Below are 17,719 nucleotides of genomic sequence, written 5' to 3' on the forward strand. Positions count from 1 at the left end.
ATTCTGGTGCTAAGCTATCCGCTTCTTTGTTAGCTTAACTGCTAACCGGTAAGAACTCATGCTTGCTACTAAAGAGTATTCAACAGAAAGGTTGTTGGTTTTCAAGCTAGTGAATAATAGTTCCTAAACATAATTTACTAAATTTGATAACTAAGTAAACACCATTAAGCCCCATTTCTCCGGAAGGATTTGGCTCTTTTCCAAAATACTCCCTTAATAATATTTCTTCGAATATTATTTTAATAACTAAAGGCAGCTAATTAGACACCGTTGAGAAATGGTCATCCAGAAGGTTGGTTTTATTCAGCAGATCATTATTTAAAACATTATTTTATTAAAATAATATTTTACTTCTAACTCCTGGCTGATTTGAGATCAGCCGGACAAAACATTAACCACGCACAATTCAGCAGCGCTTGCGCAGCAAATCAAAACACAGCTCAGCATAACATAATTCAATCGGTATTGCATGCAACAAGTTAATACCTGAGATTAACTACTGGTAATCCTACATCACTTTAACTCTGCCTCATCCTGCCCAGACCTCTAAATGCACCTATCCGGTTTAATATGAAAAGAACGAAATTACTTTGACGTTGATTTCTGCTCTCCACGGTTTGAGGAGGGATCAGGTCTAAAGAAAAAGGAGCGGAGGGGGACCACACATCCGTGATCAAATTAAAGGAATAAAATGGTAATTTCTCATCCGTCCAGAAGGGGAAAAGATGAACCGTTAGTCGACTGCATTACACAAGGAGGGAAGCCTCATCTCCTTGGACATAGAACCTCTGTGGGTTTCCACCTGTGCCGGGTTAGCAAAAGTTCGCCTGCGAGCTTTTGTCTCTCCAGATATGCACCTCCGTTGCATTGTCCTGTGAGACAGGCAGGAAATGGCAACGAAACTCTGCATCTCAGCAAGTTTATGCTCCCAGTGACATCAGAGCTGCGACGTCTGTTGAGCTGCGTGTGTCAAAATGTGCGACCAAAATGGATGGCCCTAACAACAGACCTCAACATCTACAACAACACTTTAAAGAAACTATAATAGGATAATAGGAGTTGCAACAACATTTACTTTCTCTTTGGGATTAATGAAGTATTTTTGAATTTAACTTACTTGACTACAAAAAAAGCAATGGATAATAAAGGCATTCCAAGTTTGAGGTGCACAAAAACATCTTGATTGGGTGATGCCCAGTTGGTCTTTTCAGTCTATGAAAGGGCTCAGCTTAGTTTGGACAAGGCGTTCTAAATTATAAATTTAAATTAATCTCGATCTTTAACACATCACAACATATCATGAGTCATTAAGGACAGTTTTTAGTTTAAAGTAACATCTAAAAATTGAAAACTTTTCCAGGAAGCCCAGCACTGTCAACTTACAGTAGGTAATCTACTGACACAGGGGGCTAAGATGCTGTTTCTAGCTGAGTGGTTTTAACTGGCTCTGGACCGGCCAGGGGATCTGGAGGGGGGGTAGAGGCCGAGCGTGGGGCGGCCTGCCCTGAACAAGGGTGCATCTGAGCATGGGAGGGTGAAGAAGGATTGCCTTTCAAGAATTACGAGCTATTAAATCAGAGCCTGGAAATCTCAAGGTTCCCCAAGACTGCTGCACAAGGAATCTGGGCTTGAGAAATATTGTTTATGGTTTAAAAGGCCCAGCGATGGATTTATAAAAGAAACATACATCATTGCAGGAAAACGGAACAAAACATTCCGGGAATAAATACTCACTCCATAGGTATACTTGTCACCCAGACAGCACAATAACAAGTGAATTGGGAAGGAGATTCTTCATTTGCTGGCAGCTGGCCCCCAAATATGCACTGTGTGTTCCTGTGTATGTGTGTGGCCACACTGCGCTCAGGGTGAGCTTAAAAATATCTTATTGCACATTACCAGTAATTTTATATTCATGTTCATGCATCTGATGGAGGATTAGGATACCTGGGGACTTATACTGCTATCTTCTATTAGTATCTGTTCAGGGAATTGTTCCACTCAACACCTTATTATTTTTAAAACATTTCCCACAGTTAAAGTCAAACCTCCAGTAAACATAATTAACATTATTAATTATCTCAGTCTGACCTGTTCCTGGAAAAAGCCATAGCTTTAGTGAGGTAACATTTTACCTAAAGATGAAGGGTTTTGTTCCATAATGTGATCTTAAGGCATTCTGAAAAATCTCTATTACAATCTTCATAGTGTCTGGTCTGTAATGAACAGCTGTCAATAACATGCTGTTATCATCACTGGGTCTGCTGTTAAAAAGATAGTTATGCTGACTTCGGAGTATGTTTAATTGGAAAATGTTTGAGTTTAATTACACAAGTTCAAAAAGACAATCAGCTTAGTATATTAACTGTGGAACCTGACAAGAGTTTATGTAACAAGAGACAAATATTTATCTAGAGACACCGTTTAATATTGCAGGCCCCTCCAGAAGTATGAGCATGCCTGGTAAAGATTTGTAAAAAGCCTTAAAAAAATCCCCTTCATTTCAATAACCTCACACCAAAAAATATAGAGAATTTAAACTTTTTAAAAATACCAAATTTTACAGATATGTAAAAACAACCTGCAATTAATGTTTTGTACAACCCCCTTTTGCCAACAGAACATCACTTGTTTTTTGTCTAGAATGAAGGATTAATTATTATTTTTTATTTTAATCTCTCTAGAATGTCCTGGGTCCCCCCTTATGCTCTCTTCTCTTCACCTCACCCCACAGGTTTTTTGTAAATTAGATATGGGAACTCAGGAGGCCATGGAAGATGGATGATTTTGTATCTGGTGAACAATTTCAGTGTCTATTTGGGCATATGTTTGGATCATTATCTTGCAGAAAGATCCAACAGAACCTCACCCAGAACATAAAGGCTTTGTGGTGTCAGGCATTCTAACATTAAGGTTCCTTGGCACTTTGAAAGAGAAAGAGGCCCACAACATCACACATCCTCCCCCATACATTACAGTTTGCATAGAGGAGTGTTTCAACAGGAGAGAAAAGTCTTTATCTTGGCATGCCCCTCAAACCACCACCTGGTACTCACACATGGTTAAATTAATGCTATGCAAACTTTGTGACTCAAAGATGCCACTCTTTGCTGCAGTTTTCTGCCAGTGAGCTTTGGAGATTTCTTTTCACCGGAAGATCAGAATCAGAATCAGAATCAGAAAAGCTTTATTGCCAAGTACGTTTTTGGACATACAAGGAATTTGTTTTGGCGTAGTCGGTGCAATACAGTACAAATTAAACAGTATAAACATATCTACAATATAATATAAATATATGTGCACAGTTTTAAGTGAGTGAGAGTAAATATAGAGCAGTATAAGATGCAAGAGCAATACAACAGTGCAGGTGATCATTGTGCAAGTAAAGCACAATGATTAGCTATTGGCTACAAGGCTACACAACAACTGAGATCTAAAATAAATGTGTCTCCAGTCCCTACAAAGTCTTAACTTAACCCTCTTAAGACCATCTGCACATAATTTATGGAGGACCGATCCTGACAAAATTAAAAATAAAAGCAAAAATATATATATTTTGTTTTTCCTTTTCCTTACACATGCCTTTTTTCTTTTGACATTTCCTCGTCTCTTTTTCCTTTACCGTATGCATTTCTGCTTCATTATGCAAATGAGGAGGGTTGCCTTCTTCTCTCCAGCTCCTCTCCTATTGGTCAATATACAAGAAGGAGGAGGGTCCATGTGCAGGCCGAGGGTGTGTCCCACTTCAGGGGCTGGATCCTTCCACGTGCGTACTTGTGGGCTGATTACGTCACAGCGCGGTGCGTAAGGTCCGTCAGATGCTGCCGACAAATGTGTCCTTCTTTTGCCCGATTTGAAGGATGACTTGTGAGTATCCTTCACGGTCCATCTTTTCCCATGATTCATTGTGGGTCGAAGCATTTTGGTCAAACAGGGGCAGCCATGGCAGACCACACTGGCAAAAGCTGTGAGTAAACTGTGAAAAATTACACTTTCTGTGACACAAATGAACTTTTACAATGTTTTTAATGCGGGAATATAACTGTGTAGACGTGAAAAATCTGCTTGATTTATCAAGACATCGCTTAATTTCAAATGTGCTCCGACATGTTCGGAGATTTCCGCTCCCACCGTAGTAACTCCCGGTTTGCTTCGCCAGCCCTACGGGCGGTGGGGCAAGCTAACCCGGTAGAGATCTGACTGGACTATCGGCACTGAGCTCCTGCTGCCAGTCATCACAGTGAACGTTTAACACAAGTGATTTCTAACAGTTTATGTTAGTATTATTTTAATATATTGTGTCATTTGTTCATGTAAGTCGATTTGACATTACAGGTGATATTAAAGTTAACCTGAATAAAGGGACGATTTTATGTAATCCTACCGTATCGCTGGAGAGTGTGATTGAGAATAAATATGCTTTTAAATATTCATTTTTGATTAAGAAATGTGCTATATGTGTTTTTAAAAGTATATTTATAACTCAGCTAACATTATAATTCGTGATTCCAGGTACAGCTGAAGAGAAATACACCTTCAAATGCAAGCAAATCTCAGTAAAGAAGTGAAAAGTTTGAAAGAGCTTGTTTTAGGCATTTGCATAGAAATATTTTAATATGTTCTGCAAATTAAGACAAATGTAAAATAAAAAAATAAAAAGACTTATTTTACACTGATATTAAGCAAGATGTTTTTTGTTTTGTTTTTATTGTTTAGGGACAAAGGAGCAGACGGGCCAGTTTATTAAGCTCAGGGGTGAGAATGACCACCTTTTTACTGGAGCTAAAAACTCAGCCACCGTGGCTTGGAGGTACAATAACATTCTTTGCAGTCAGTTTCTGTCCAGTTTCAAAAACTCCTATCTTTCTAACTTTCAGAAATATCCATCCAGTGATTAACATACTTCTTTTGGTTTTCCCTCTTTCTGGTGGAAGGGAAAGATTCCTCTCCATTCTCACTTTCAGCCTGTCTTTCCCTGTCATCTTGTGATAGCCTTTAGAATTGATTTAACAATCAATTTGCATATGATTCTTGAAGTACTTATTAACATAAATACAAACATTTCAACATTCTGGACATTTCAATATGAAAATAAACAGAAAGATTTATCACAAACAAGATGCTGGCACATTTTAATATTTTATTTTATATATTATTGTTAATACTTTGACCATGTGTGTGTTTTATGTCTTTTGCCACAATGTGTTTTATGTGATGGTTTCAGATTATGTGTACCACCTATACCCTATCCATGGAATTAAACTTTGCATTATAAAAGTTAACTAACCATCCATACGTAAATATGAGTTTGACCAAATAACGAAAGTTACGTATGTAACTACGGTTCTATGAATCCCGGATGACCGCCAGAGGCGGTGCTTCAAGCACTGAATGATCATTCTTGCGCATGCGCAGGTCGAGAAATTAATAACATGGTCACATGTGACCTACCGGTGGCTCACGTGAGTCTATATAGTCACATGACACCGGGAGTCCAGTACCGACAATCTTCTCGCGAGCACGCGGAGACCGAAGGACCGAGCGCTCTGGCGGTCATCCGGGATTCATAGAACCGTAGTTACATACGTAACTTTTGTTCTATTTCATCCCTACTGACCGCCAGAGGCGGTGCTTAAAGCACTGGATGACGCATACCAACAGGGTCCCGAGGGATCCTACGGAGGCCCCAAGGAACATAGCAACACCACTAACCTCAGCCGGATGCAGAAGGCGGTTGCTCCAGTATTCCCTGCAGGGGATGCGACGTGGCGACGTTGACCCTGTAAAACCTGGCAAAGGTGCTTGGCGCCATCCAGGAAGCAGCTTCACAAATGGCCTCCAGAGGCACCCCAGTCATGGCAGCCCACGAGGTGGAGAGGCTCCTAGTGGAGTGACAGCGCACGCTGCTCGGCAGGGGCTGATCCTGCAAGGAGTAAGTCACAGAGATCATCTCCACAATCCAACGTGCCAACCACTGCCTAGAAAGGGCCTGACCTTTCCGAGAGCCAGCATAACAAACGAAGAGACAGTCAGTCCGACGAATGGGTGCCGTGGAGCGGACATACGCCTCAAGCGCTCGGACAGGGCAAAGAGGCTCAGAGGGGGCACCAGGATTAAATCGGGAAAGCCGGAGTGGCCAAGCAGAACACCCGCCATGATGTAGGACTCGTTCTGCCACTGGGACAGAGACTGTAGGCACCGAGGCACAACCCGAAGCCGTCGGAGCCGGTGAGTACGCCGGGGGGGGTCCAGGCCGACCCCGTTCAGCCACATCTGCAGGGGCCGCAATGAAAGAAGCCCCAGAGGCACCACGCTGGATGCAGCAGTGAGCATGCCCAGAAGATGCAGCCACTCCACAAACCGTGGAGCCCTGCCAAGACGGAAGCTCGGAAGCACAGCCAGGATATCGCCGACGCGCCGAGGAGAAGGACAGGCGGTCATGGAACCAGAATCTAGAACCATGCCAAAGAAAATAGTCACCTGGGAGGGGGTCAGGCTGCTCTTCTCCAGGTTCACCCTCAAACCCAGCTGACGTATGTGGTCGAGCACCGTCCGGGTGTCTCGGATCACCTGATCGCGGGTTGCAGCACAAATAGGGCAGGATCCGCAGTCCCCGTGCCTGCAGGGGGGAAATGGCCGCTGCCACACACCGGGTGAACACCCGAGGAGAGAGGGAAAGACCAAAGGGAAGAACCCGGAACTGGAAGTGCCTCCCGTGAAAGGCAAAGCGGAGAAAACGCCAATGGTCCGGAGCAATGGGGACATGAAAATAGACGTCCTCCAGGTCGATAGCCGTGAACCAGTCTCCCGGGGAGATCGCCTGCAGAACCTCCCGGGTGGTCAACATACGGAAAGGTAGAACCTTGAGAAAAGTGTCCGGGGCGTGAACAGCCCAATAACTGAGCTGGGAGAAAAACCCCACCGCCGGCTCCAGAACATCACCGGCGGGCCCCCTGGCCCTCGGGGAGGTCTATGGAGACCCGCCAGCTGCTGCCGTGTTCTTGAGGCCTGGGCTGTACGCTCCAAGGCCTCCAGTGCAGCGGAACCGAAGAGTTCCCCCGGAACCACAGGAAGAGGCCTCAGCGTTCTCCTGCAAGGCTCGGTCAGAGGCGATTGCGCCAGCCACACCTGGCGCCGAGCATGGACCAATATAGAGAGCGGGCGACCAAGCTCACGTGTCATCAGGGCGAAGGCCTGCAGAGAGGCGTCCAACAAGCCCTGAGTTGACTGGTCCAAGGGAACCGACTCCAACAAGGAGGAGAGGCCCAACATCAGATGGGAGAGTGAGTTCCCTATGCGGCCCATCCGGGCACCTGAGTTGTAGGCCCTACGCAGTAAATCGTCCGTGACACGGCATTGCGGTCGTGGACAACGGGCATTAGTCCTCAACACCTCATCGGGAGGAACGATGAGGGAGGCAATGGCAGACTCGACAGGGGGCATGCAGCCCAACCCGAACTTGGGTGCCTTGTGCATGGCAGCCAGGGCCCTGCCATCCGCTGTCGGGTGGGAAAAGGCCCTTGTGTCCGTCCAGCAAGCATGCAGCTCCTGGACGTATTCCGCTGAGGGAGGAACAACAAAGGCAGCCTCTGCATCACGGCACCTAAAGAAGGCGCTAGATGGAGCAGGCTGGACCAGGGGAACGTCCAGCTGCAAACGGCCCAGAGCAGTTTTAATACCTGCAGACACCGGTTCCCCCACACCTCCCAGGGAGGCACCGGAGCCCGAACCTGAGGTCCGGGAGCCCAATTCTGGAAAGGCCTGTCGAAAGAGGGTGCCCGAGGCCGCAACTGATATAACATCATCCTCGCAATGCGAGGACCTGGCCTGTTCAGGAGGGGAAGGCTCACTGCGGTAACCATCCCCCCGGAGAGACTGAAGGAGGGCCTTCATCTGGGCCAGCTCCATAGAAAGTTGGTCCACTCTAGAGGACAGTCCCGGGGGGCCTCACCGCTTGGCTCTCCTCCAGACGCCAAGGGCACATCCTCAGCAGACCGTTTCGTGGAGGCCGCACCCTGTCCAAGCGGCAACGGATCCCGCTGGACAGAGACCGTCCAGTCAACAGGCTGCTCCACCGAGGACAGCCGGGCCAACCGCACCGCTCGGGGCAGAACGCTGCAATTAGAGCAGGCGTGATCTGAAAGCGCCTCCCTGAGATGGTCAACACCAAGGCAGGGAGGGCACATGTCATGGCCGTCCTCCGGCTGTAGGGGAGCCGAACAGGACGCACAACAAAGATTGTCCATGACCCAGTGGACAGATGGGATCGAACGGGCAGAAAAAACGCCGTGAAGACCCTGTTACAGCAACAAGCCGTAGGACTCAGCATGAGCAGAAAACGCCATTGGCAAGCCAAATCAAAGCGAGCAGCAATACTGCCGAAGAAAGTAAATAGACTCAGCACGAGCTACCTGCGAGTCAGATAATCAGGAATAGCAATGTATAAATGAATGAACGGACTCAGCACAAGCAGAAAATGCTACCGGCGAGCCGAACAAACTTACCAGAAACCCAGGAAGAAAAGGCAGCTTGCGCAGCCTCTGGAGGGCAGAATCATCCGCAGCTCCGATCACGAGGCTCCCAGCAGCAAGCAATAAGAGGAACAAACAAACACAAGTCAACACCTGCATTCATCAACCTGCACGCGAGAAGAAAGAAGGGACTGGACTCCCGGTGTCATGTGACTATATAGACTCACGTGAGCCACCGGTAGGTCACATGTGACCATGTTGTTATTAATTTCTCGACCTGCGCATGCACAAGAATGATCATTCAGTGCTTGAAGCACCACCTCTGGCGGTCAGTAGGGATGAAATAGAACATCAGTTCTGATTCAGCCGTTAATTATTTATCACTTCACTGGAAGGAGTAAAGCCTACCGATCTGCCTAATTGTATATGAATGTAATTGTGAATGTGTTTATGTGACTCAAGTGTAAAGTTCTTTAAGTGGGTACGATGTCAGGTCAAGAACATAGATTTCATCCATTTGCATTAATAAAGTAAACCAAGTGTACAGATGAGAACTTTAGATTTGGATCAGTACCTTAAACAAGACTGATTGTGTTGCCTTATCTGTGAAAAAGGAAGTTCCGCTCCACAAAGAAAACATGGTGTGAGTGGTCCAATATTAGGAGGTCCCTCAGTCCCTTCCTACGTGTAAAAGTAAAAAATATATATATAAAGATTGAAGCCGCACACAGAGTTTGTGTTTGACACAGTTGCAAATTACAGCAAACGATTGGCTAAAAGCAGATATAGTTACCTGCTCCAAGCTGATATTGCACTGTAGAGGGCAGATGTAAATTATAGAGTGGTGAATCATAGTGGTGGGTTCCTTCAAATATTGCACAGTGTACCCTTCATTTGGGCACTGTATAACAGAAAGCTGGCGGTTCCTTGTGTTACCAGAAGTTTTGAGCAACTCATAGCCACCTGCATTCCTCAACTTTGGAAAGTTTTGATAAAGACAATCTGTTAATTCCTGACAGCTGTGAAAGTCACCTGAAAAATAATGCACACATAAACACACAATTAAGAAATACCACTTGACCAACAAACTCCATTATCATTGGAGTCTTTGAATTCCACTGAAGAAAAAGGAGAACAAATATCATCTTTATCTGTTTAAGGTTTAAAACAAGTGGCTTAAGGAGAATAGACATTGCAGTGGAAGTGCACAGCTACACAGAGTGCTCTAAAAAAACTGAGAAAAAGCAGTAAATGTTTAAAATAATTCAGAAAGAGCTTCCGAACGTTTTACCAAAATTTTCCTAAGAATTATTGTATGTGTTACCATACAGTTTTGCTTTTTGAAGAGACAGAACCAGGACATTGTTACACTATACACATTACATTATGGAAATAAATTTTTTTCTACAGTGTTAGAGCAGCAAAATAGTTCAAGCAACAATGACATAGATAACATACCTTGGAAACATATGCACTGCTCACCCAGTCCTGCCCTATGAAGACGGTCCTTATCTGGTCGCCTTGGAACAAATGTTGAATCTTTTTGCCCAAGGCAACAAAAGATGTGTGTATATGTGAGCTGGCTGACAGTTGCATTGCTTCGTCTTGGATGCCTTTTACTTGATCTGCTTGCAAACAGTCTTGACACCTGTGGCGACTGTAGGAAGAGTAGTCATCTTGCAATCGGAAGGTTGTGGGTTCGATTCCAGCTTCCTCCTGCTGTATGTCGATGTGCCCCTGGGCAAGGCACTTAACCTCAAGTTGCCTACCGATCTGCGTATCGGTGTATGAATGTGTGAGCGTTAGTGAGTGCGATTGGGTGAATGTGGCTCTAGTGTAAAGCGCTTTGAGCGGTCTGTATGACTGGAAAGGCGCTATATAAATTCAGTCCATTTACCTCAACTGTGGATGGAAATAGTGAAATGTACCTAGCACCACAGTTATATGTCTAATCAAGAAAATATTTTTTGTATATATATCAGCTTACCATCAACAGGATGTTGTCCTGCAACATTTGGCATTTGAGGTGTTGAGACTGTGAATATATTGACACATATGTAAAAGTGTAGAAATATGTAAACTACTCTTACAAGTATTTGAATGTGTATCTTTAAGCTACCCTAACCTGCAGTAAAAGAATACATGGACATAGCTTAAAATGTATCAGATTTTAAATTTATAAGATCTCTGTTCACCATCAGTGAATGTTTTATCTTGTCAAAGCTACAAATAGACAAATTATAATTTTAAGTTATATTCAAGGCTACGTTCACCTTGCAAGTGTTAAAGCTCATTTAAAGTTGTTGCCTGAAATCCTTGTTTTTGTTTGGTCAGTCATAATACCATTTAAATGAGACCATTATCAGTTCAGACTGAACACGCCAAGTCCATCACACAGCAGTGCACTATTTACTATTAGAGCATTGGATGTAACTGTTACATTAAGGTGACCAGATTTCTGAATTACGAGGAAATTTCCACGTCGGAATAAAACAAAAAAGATGAAATGTTAGAATGATATAATGACAACATTAAAACAGTGATGGTTTCATTTAAAACATTTGGTGTAAATTTAACAACAAAGAAAATGAAGTGAGAGCAACTCAGAAGTATTTACGATGAGGGTCTCCTTTTTAATAATCATCTTGATTGATGATTTGTCACAGTCTCACTCATGTTGCAGCCTTCATTTATATTTTATTTGAGTCTTCATCTTCAGCAAAGCAACGCATCCGGGCCCCATTTTGCTTGCCAGGCACAGTAAATGTTAACACTAGCAACGATTCCTAAAGCAAGCAAAACTTATCCTCAGCCCTATTCAAACAGAAAAAGATTCTCACATATGTAACAGAACAGCTCCTGCTATGCTCTTCTATTTCTTCTTTTGGAAGACGGCAGCAGCTGTTCCTCCTATGCAAGGAGCTTATACACACACAGCTCCTCTGTATTGTAGCTGTAACTGTGCGCAACTTGCTCAATCGTGTGTTTTTCCCAAAACTAAAAGTAACAGTCTAACCTTCTAAAAAATGTTTACCTGTCACAGATGATAACATCTGGGACGTTTCATTATTGTATACCAATGGGTGAGCGTAGGCTAAGTAAAATCCCCAACTTAAGCATTAAAACACAATAAAACACGTACGTAGGCTGTTGACTTACAAACATTAAAACAAGAACTAATGTTCCGCTTGTAAAACAATGACGAGGAAAAAAAACCAAAAACTCTTGTGTTGCTCCTTGGCCTTGTGCTTGTGGAGTTGAACCGGCAGATGCTAAAAAAAACAAAAAAAAAACACAATTTGAATAAACTCTTCGACAAAGCTGACCAAGCTGAAAACTTACCGCGTTCCAACTCGTCCAATCTATTTGCAGCTTCCCTTAACAACTCCGACACAGACCGTCTTTCCGCTCCCTCCATAACTACATTTGTCAAGAGTCATGTGGTCCACACTCCTTACTATGCCTCCTTCAGTTGTTTGCCAACAGCCAATAAAATAAAAATGTAGAAGAGGCCCAAAGAAAAAAAAAAAGATTTAAAAGCATATTTATTCTCAATCACACTCTCCAGCGATACGGTAGGATTACATAAAATCGTCCTTTTTATTCAGGTTAACTTTAATATCACCTGTAATGTCAAATCGACTTACATGAACAAATGACACAATACATTAAAATAATACTAACATAAACTGTTAGAAATCACTTGTGTTTAACGTTCACTGTGATGATTGCCAGCGGGAGCTCAGTGCCGATAGTCCGGTCAGATCTCTACCGGGTTAGCTCGCCCCACCGCCGGTAGGGCTGGCGAAGCAAACCGGGAGTTAATACGGTGAGAGTGGAAAACTCCGAACACATCGGAGCACGTTTGAAATTAAGCGATGTCTTGATAAATCAAGCAGATTTCTCACGTCTACACAGTTATATTCCCGCATTAAAAACATTGTAAAAGTTCATTTGTGTCACAGAAAGTGTAATTTTTCACAGTTTACTCACAGCTTTTGCCAGTGTGGTCTGCTATGGCTGCCCCTGTTTGACCAAAATGCTTCGACCCACAATGAATCATGGGAAAAGATGGACCGTGAAGGATAGTCACAAGTCATCCTTCAAATCGGGCAAAAGAAGGACACATTTGTCGGCAGCATCTGACGGACCTTACACGCCGCGCTGTGACGTAATCAGCCCACAAGTACGCACGTGGAAGGATCCAGCCCCTGAATTGGGACACACCCTCGGCCTGCACATGGACCCTCCTCCTTCCTGTATATTGACCAATAGGAGAGGAGCTGGAGAGAAGAAGGCAGCCCTCCTCATTTGCATAATGAAGCAGAAATGCATACGGTAAAGGAAAAAGAGACGAGGAAATGTCGAAAGAAAAAAATGCATGTGTAAGGAAAAGGAAAAACAAAATATATATATTTCTGCTTTTATTTTTAATTTTGTCAGGATCGGTCCTCCATAATAATTGGCATGCGTTATACAGGTCCTTCTCAAAATATTAGCATATTGTGATAAAGTTCATTATTTTCCATAATGTCATGATGAAAATTTAACATTCATATATTTTAGATTCATTGCACACTAACTGAAATATTTCAAGTCTTTTATTGTCTTAATACGGATGATTTTGGCATACAGCTCATGAAAACCCAAAATTCCTATCTCACAAAATTAGCATATTTCATCCGACCAATAAAAGAAAAGTGTTTTTAATACAAAAAACGTCAACCTTCAAATAATCATGTACAGTTATGTACTCAATACTTGGTCGGGAATCCTTTTGCAGAAATTACTGCTTCAATGCGGCGTGGCATGGAGGCAATCAGCCTGTGGCACTGCTGAGGTCTTATGGAGGCCCAGGATGCTTCGATAGCGGCCTTTAGCTCATCCAGAGTGTTGGGTCTTGAGTCTCTCAACGTTCTCTTCACAATATCCCACAGATTCTCTATGGGGTTCAGGTCAGGAGAGTTGGCAGGCCAATTGAGCACAGTGATACCATGGTCAGTAAACCATTTACCAGTGGTTTTGGCACTGTGAGCAGGTGCCAGGTCGTGCTGAAAAATGAAATCTTCATCTCCATAAAGCTTTTCAGCAGATGGAAGCATGAAGTGCTCCAAAATCTCCTGATAGCTAGCTGCATTGACCCTGCCCTTGATAAAACACAGTGGACCAACACCAGCAGCTGACACGGCACCCCAGACCATCACTGACTGTGGGTACTTGACACTGGACTTCTGGCATATTGGCATTTTCTTCTCCCCAGTCTTCCTCCAGACTCTGGCACCTTGATTTCTGAATGACATGCAGAATTTGCTTTCATCCCAAAAAAGTACTTTGGACCACTGAGCAACAGTCCAGTGCTGCTTCTCTGTAGCCTGGGTCAGGCGCTTCTGCCGCTGTTTCTGGTTCAAAAGTGGCTTGACCTGGGGAATGCGGCATCTGTAGCCCATTTCCTGCACACGCCTGTGCATGGTGGCTCTGGATGTTTCTACTCCAGACTCAGTCCACTGCTTCCGCAGGTCCCCCAAGGTCTGGAATCGGCCCTTCTCCACAATCTTCCTCAGGGTCCGGTCACCTCTTCTCGTTGTGCAGCGTTTTCTGCCACACTTTTTCCTTCCCACAGACTTCCCACTGAGGTGCCTTGATACAGCACTCTGAGAACAGCCTATTCGTTCAGAAATTTCTTTCTGTGTCTTACCCTCTTGCTTGAGGGTGTCAATAGTGGCCTTCTGGACAGCAGTCAGGTCGGCAGTCTTACCCATGATTGGGGTTTTGAGTGATGAACCAGGCTGGGAGTTTTAAAGGCCTCAGGAATCTTTTGCAGGTGTTTAGAGTTAACTCGTTGATTCAGATGATTAGGTTCATAGCTCATTTAGAGACCCTTTTAATGATATGCTAATTTTGTGAGATAGGAATTTTGGGTTTTCATGAGCTGTATGCCAAAATCATCCGTATTAAGACAATAAAAGACCTGAAATATTTCAGTTAGTGTGCAATGAATCTAAAATATGTGAATGTTAAATTTTCATCATGACATTATGGAAAATAATGAACTTTATCACAATATGCTAATATTTTGAGAAGGACCTGTATGCCACTTTTTGTAGTTGGTGCTAAAAATAAAGTCTGCATTATAGTATCATGTAAGGGGTGATGTAAAACTAAGTGGCATTGATGTATAGCTGCATCATCTTGCTGGGTGTCCACATACATTCAAGCACAGTTTTCATTTTTTGTGAATAAATTTACACCTTTACTCATTTTCTTTATACAAAATCATCTTGCTAATTAAGGCATTTAAAATCCATATTTGGCTGGTTTTACAGACTGTACATAAACACTACATTTCACCCTTAAGCCAAGGCACCAGCTTAACCTAACACACACTGACCTTATTGACCATGCAAATACAGTCGATCAGTTAAATCAATTTTCATGTCTTTGTAATTTAAATAATGTGAAAAAGCTTCAGTTACTTATGGTTGTTGCCTCAGTTGTTGCGTCAGCCACATAAAGTTGGGAAGAGGTTTTGTTAGGCTTTAATTTAAGGGTCCTCTCTTGACTTTGTGTTCTTTTAAATTGTACTTTTACATAACTTTAGCCATATGTATCCCTCCAGATTTGTTCTACAGGGGATTTTTTTATGCCATTGACTGCTGTTAAATAAGCATTTTCTAAATACACTACTATTGCAACTTGAGTTTGTTGTTGATTTGTTTTCATTCCATTTAGGGTTTTCATTCCCATCTGTTTAAATCCCTTTAAAATCTCATGTTTTGTTTTCTAGTAGGTGAAGATATTTTTTATGCACAGTAAATCTGCCAATTTGCATATACAAAAACCAACAAAAAATCTTTTGACAACTTTTCAAGGACAACAAGAAATTGATTTAAGTTGATCTCAATCAGCCATGCTGATTGTGATCAACCCCAATGTTCGCATTTAAAAAAAACCAAAACAAACAAACAAAAAAAACTCTAATTGTGTTGCTATAACAAAAAAAGAAAGTAATTGAAGGGGTTAAAATGTGAGCAAATACATGAATATATCTGGTTAAGACTGAAGAAAATTGCATTGATAAAATAAATTTGGGTAAAATACTTGGATACTTAATAGTTCTATGGCAATCTTTAGCCTTTTTTGTGTCCAAGGGACACAGGTTGAACACAAAATGACAAGAATGTCATATGTTTTGAAGAAGGACCCAAATGCAGGATTGAGTGGAGTTGATAAAAGGTTGAAAAAAGGAACTTATAGATGACCAGGTGCAGGCAGGTGAAAAACATCATAATCAGGTTGGTAGCAGGTGCATGAAAAACAATGGAACATGGACATGGAAGAACTCAGGACTGGACCAGGGCAAAAACACAGGGTAAGTAACAAGGTGTTAATGGAGGGAATCAGTGGAGAACAATGCAAACCAGAGAGCCTATAAACTGAGGGAAGTGGAGTGAGAACCAATGAACTGGGAGAGAAGCTAATCAGGATCAACATGGCACAGGTGTGGACCAGGGCTGCAGGGAGACAAAGGGAGTGACTAATTAACACTAAGAATCAGAATATAACTAAACATATCAAACACCGGAACACAGAAAGACAACAAAACTAACCAGAAGGAATCTAAAGAACCAGAAATGAACAGAAAAGCACCTGGCAGAGCCAAGAAGGTAAACAAACACAAACCTAAAAGACAGATCCTGACAAAGAACACAAAAGGTCTGCACAACCTTGCAGCCACTTGTTGCTGAATGAGTGCATGTTATAAAAATATTGATTTTGCGGTATTCATTTTAGGCCTCGTTCATCTTAACCAAAAAAAATATTTCACTTTCTTTTCAGGAGATGTTGCACCTTTACAACTTGCTGAACAATCAGCTACTAGTAATTTATTAGTTCTAAAGTTTCAGGAAGAGTATGTTTTTTTCCTCTGTGTTGTATAATAAAAGAGTATGCATATTGGAGCTAATGAGTGAATATTTGACCAGTACTAAGCTCTTGTAGATTTGTAATGGAGTGAATTTGGAGCAATACCGTTAAGCTGAAAGTTGAGGAAGTATTAGCAGCAGAGAGCAGGTGACAGTGATAAAGTGATGTTACAGAGAATGGAGGAAAAAGATAATTCATCATCTGACCCACATGTATAAATTTGTGTTGTTATGACATACAGTAAAAGGGTGTTGCAATGCGTATATTAAGGGCTAATGCAAATTTTGAAAACTGTATATATGTGTCTTATGTCCAGGACAACAAGGTGCTGTCAGTTGGCAGACAAACGTGTGTGTGTGTGGCGGTGTGTCTTTGTTGATAGATGGGCTGGCAGGGCAAGGCCGAGGATAAGAGTGCAAACAAACTGGGTAATAAATGAGAGCGACAGAGGAGCAGTGATGGGGCCCACTCTTAGGCTTCTGATGCACGCCGACTGACACTGGGAGCCATTTGTTTCATAGAAGTGAGGAAGCTGTCGCTGGAATGAAGACGGTGTTTGTCCTAAGGTGGAAACGGCCTCTGTTTTCTCCTTACACTTTCACCTCTGTGTCTGTTTTACCATCTTTCTCTCTACCTTACACACACACACACACACACACACACACACACACACACACCCACAAACACAAAGAAACACAGTTGTGCTGTAGATTTTAGCCCAGCGGGGGAGTAATCAGGGTGAGGCAGGTTGCTAATGAAGCCCATAATGAGTGCAGCCCTCAGTGACATATCACACACCACTTGGTCTGTTAGTGAAAGCACAAGCACAATAGTAGAGCTGCTGGTACCACACAGACACACAAACACAGGTGTAAATCCCAGCCTTGTTCCCACCTGGGAACAATACCAACAAAACAATACCAACAGAGAGAAGGAAGTGAAAGAAAAGATGATTACTATAGTTGTTGCTTATCTTTTAATTTGTGAATTTAAATGACAACTAATCAGATTAATTATAATTACTGGTGTAACACCAAAAGTCTGCCTCCTGCCCACTGAATGTGTATAAATGGGTATTGCTGTCTCCATACACAGTGCTTTAAAAATGTTTTGAAAATTTGCTTCTGTTTTGCCTTATTGTCACACCTAAATGTTTCAGATCATCAAATTTAATATTAGACAAGGATAACCTAGGTTAATAAAAAAAATCAGTTTTCCTATTTTTTATATTTGAAGGTAAAAAGGCTATCTGAAACCAACATGCTCCTTTGGACCTGGGTATTTTCATATAGTTTATGAAAGCATGAATTCTGATCTCAACCAAA

At 42.6% G+C, this 17,719-nt stretch overlaps 1 long non-coding RNA gene across 1 annotated transcript; it reads left to right on the forward strand.

Annotated features, from left to right (window-relative positions):
* Positions 1-16,007: 16,007 nt before the first annotated feature.
* Positions 16,008-17,514, forward strand: LOC124878145. Its single transcript, XR_007040675.1, has 2 exons — positions 16,008-16,135; positions 16,711-17,514. It is a non-coding gene; the product is annotated as an uncharacterized LOC124878145 (long non-coding RNA).
* The last annotated feature ends 205 nt before the right edge of the window (positions 17,515-17,719 follow it).

The sequence above is a fragment of the Girardinichthys multiradiatus genome, chromosome 1 (genome assembly GCF_021462225.1).
Source record: "Girardinichthys multiradiatus isolate DD_20200921_A chromosome 1, DD_fGirMul_XY1, whole genome shotgun sequence".
NCBI lineage: Eukaryota > Metazoa > Chordata > Actinopteri > Cyprinodontiformes > Goodeidae > Girardinichthys > Girardinichthys multiradiatus.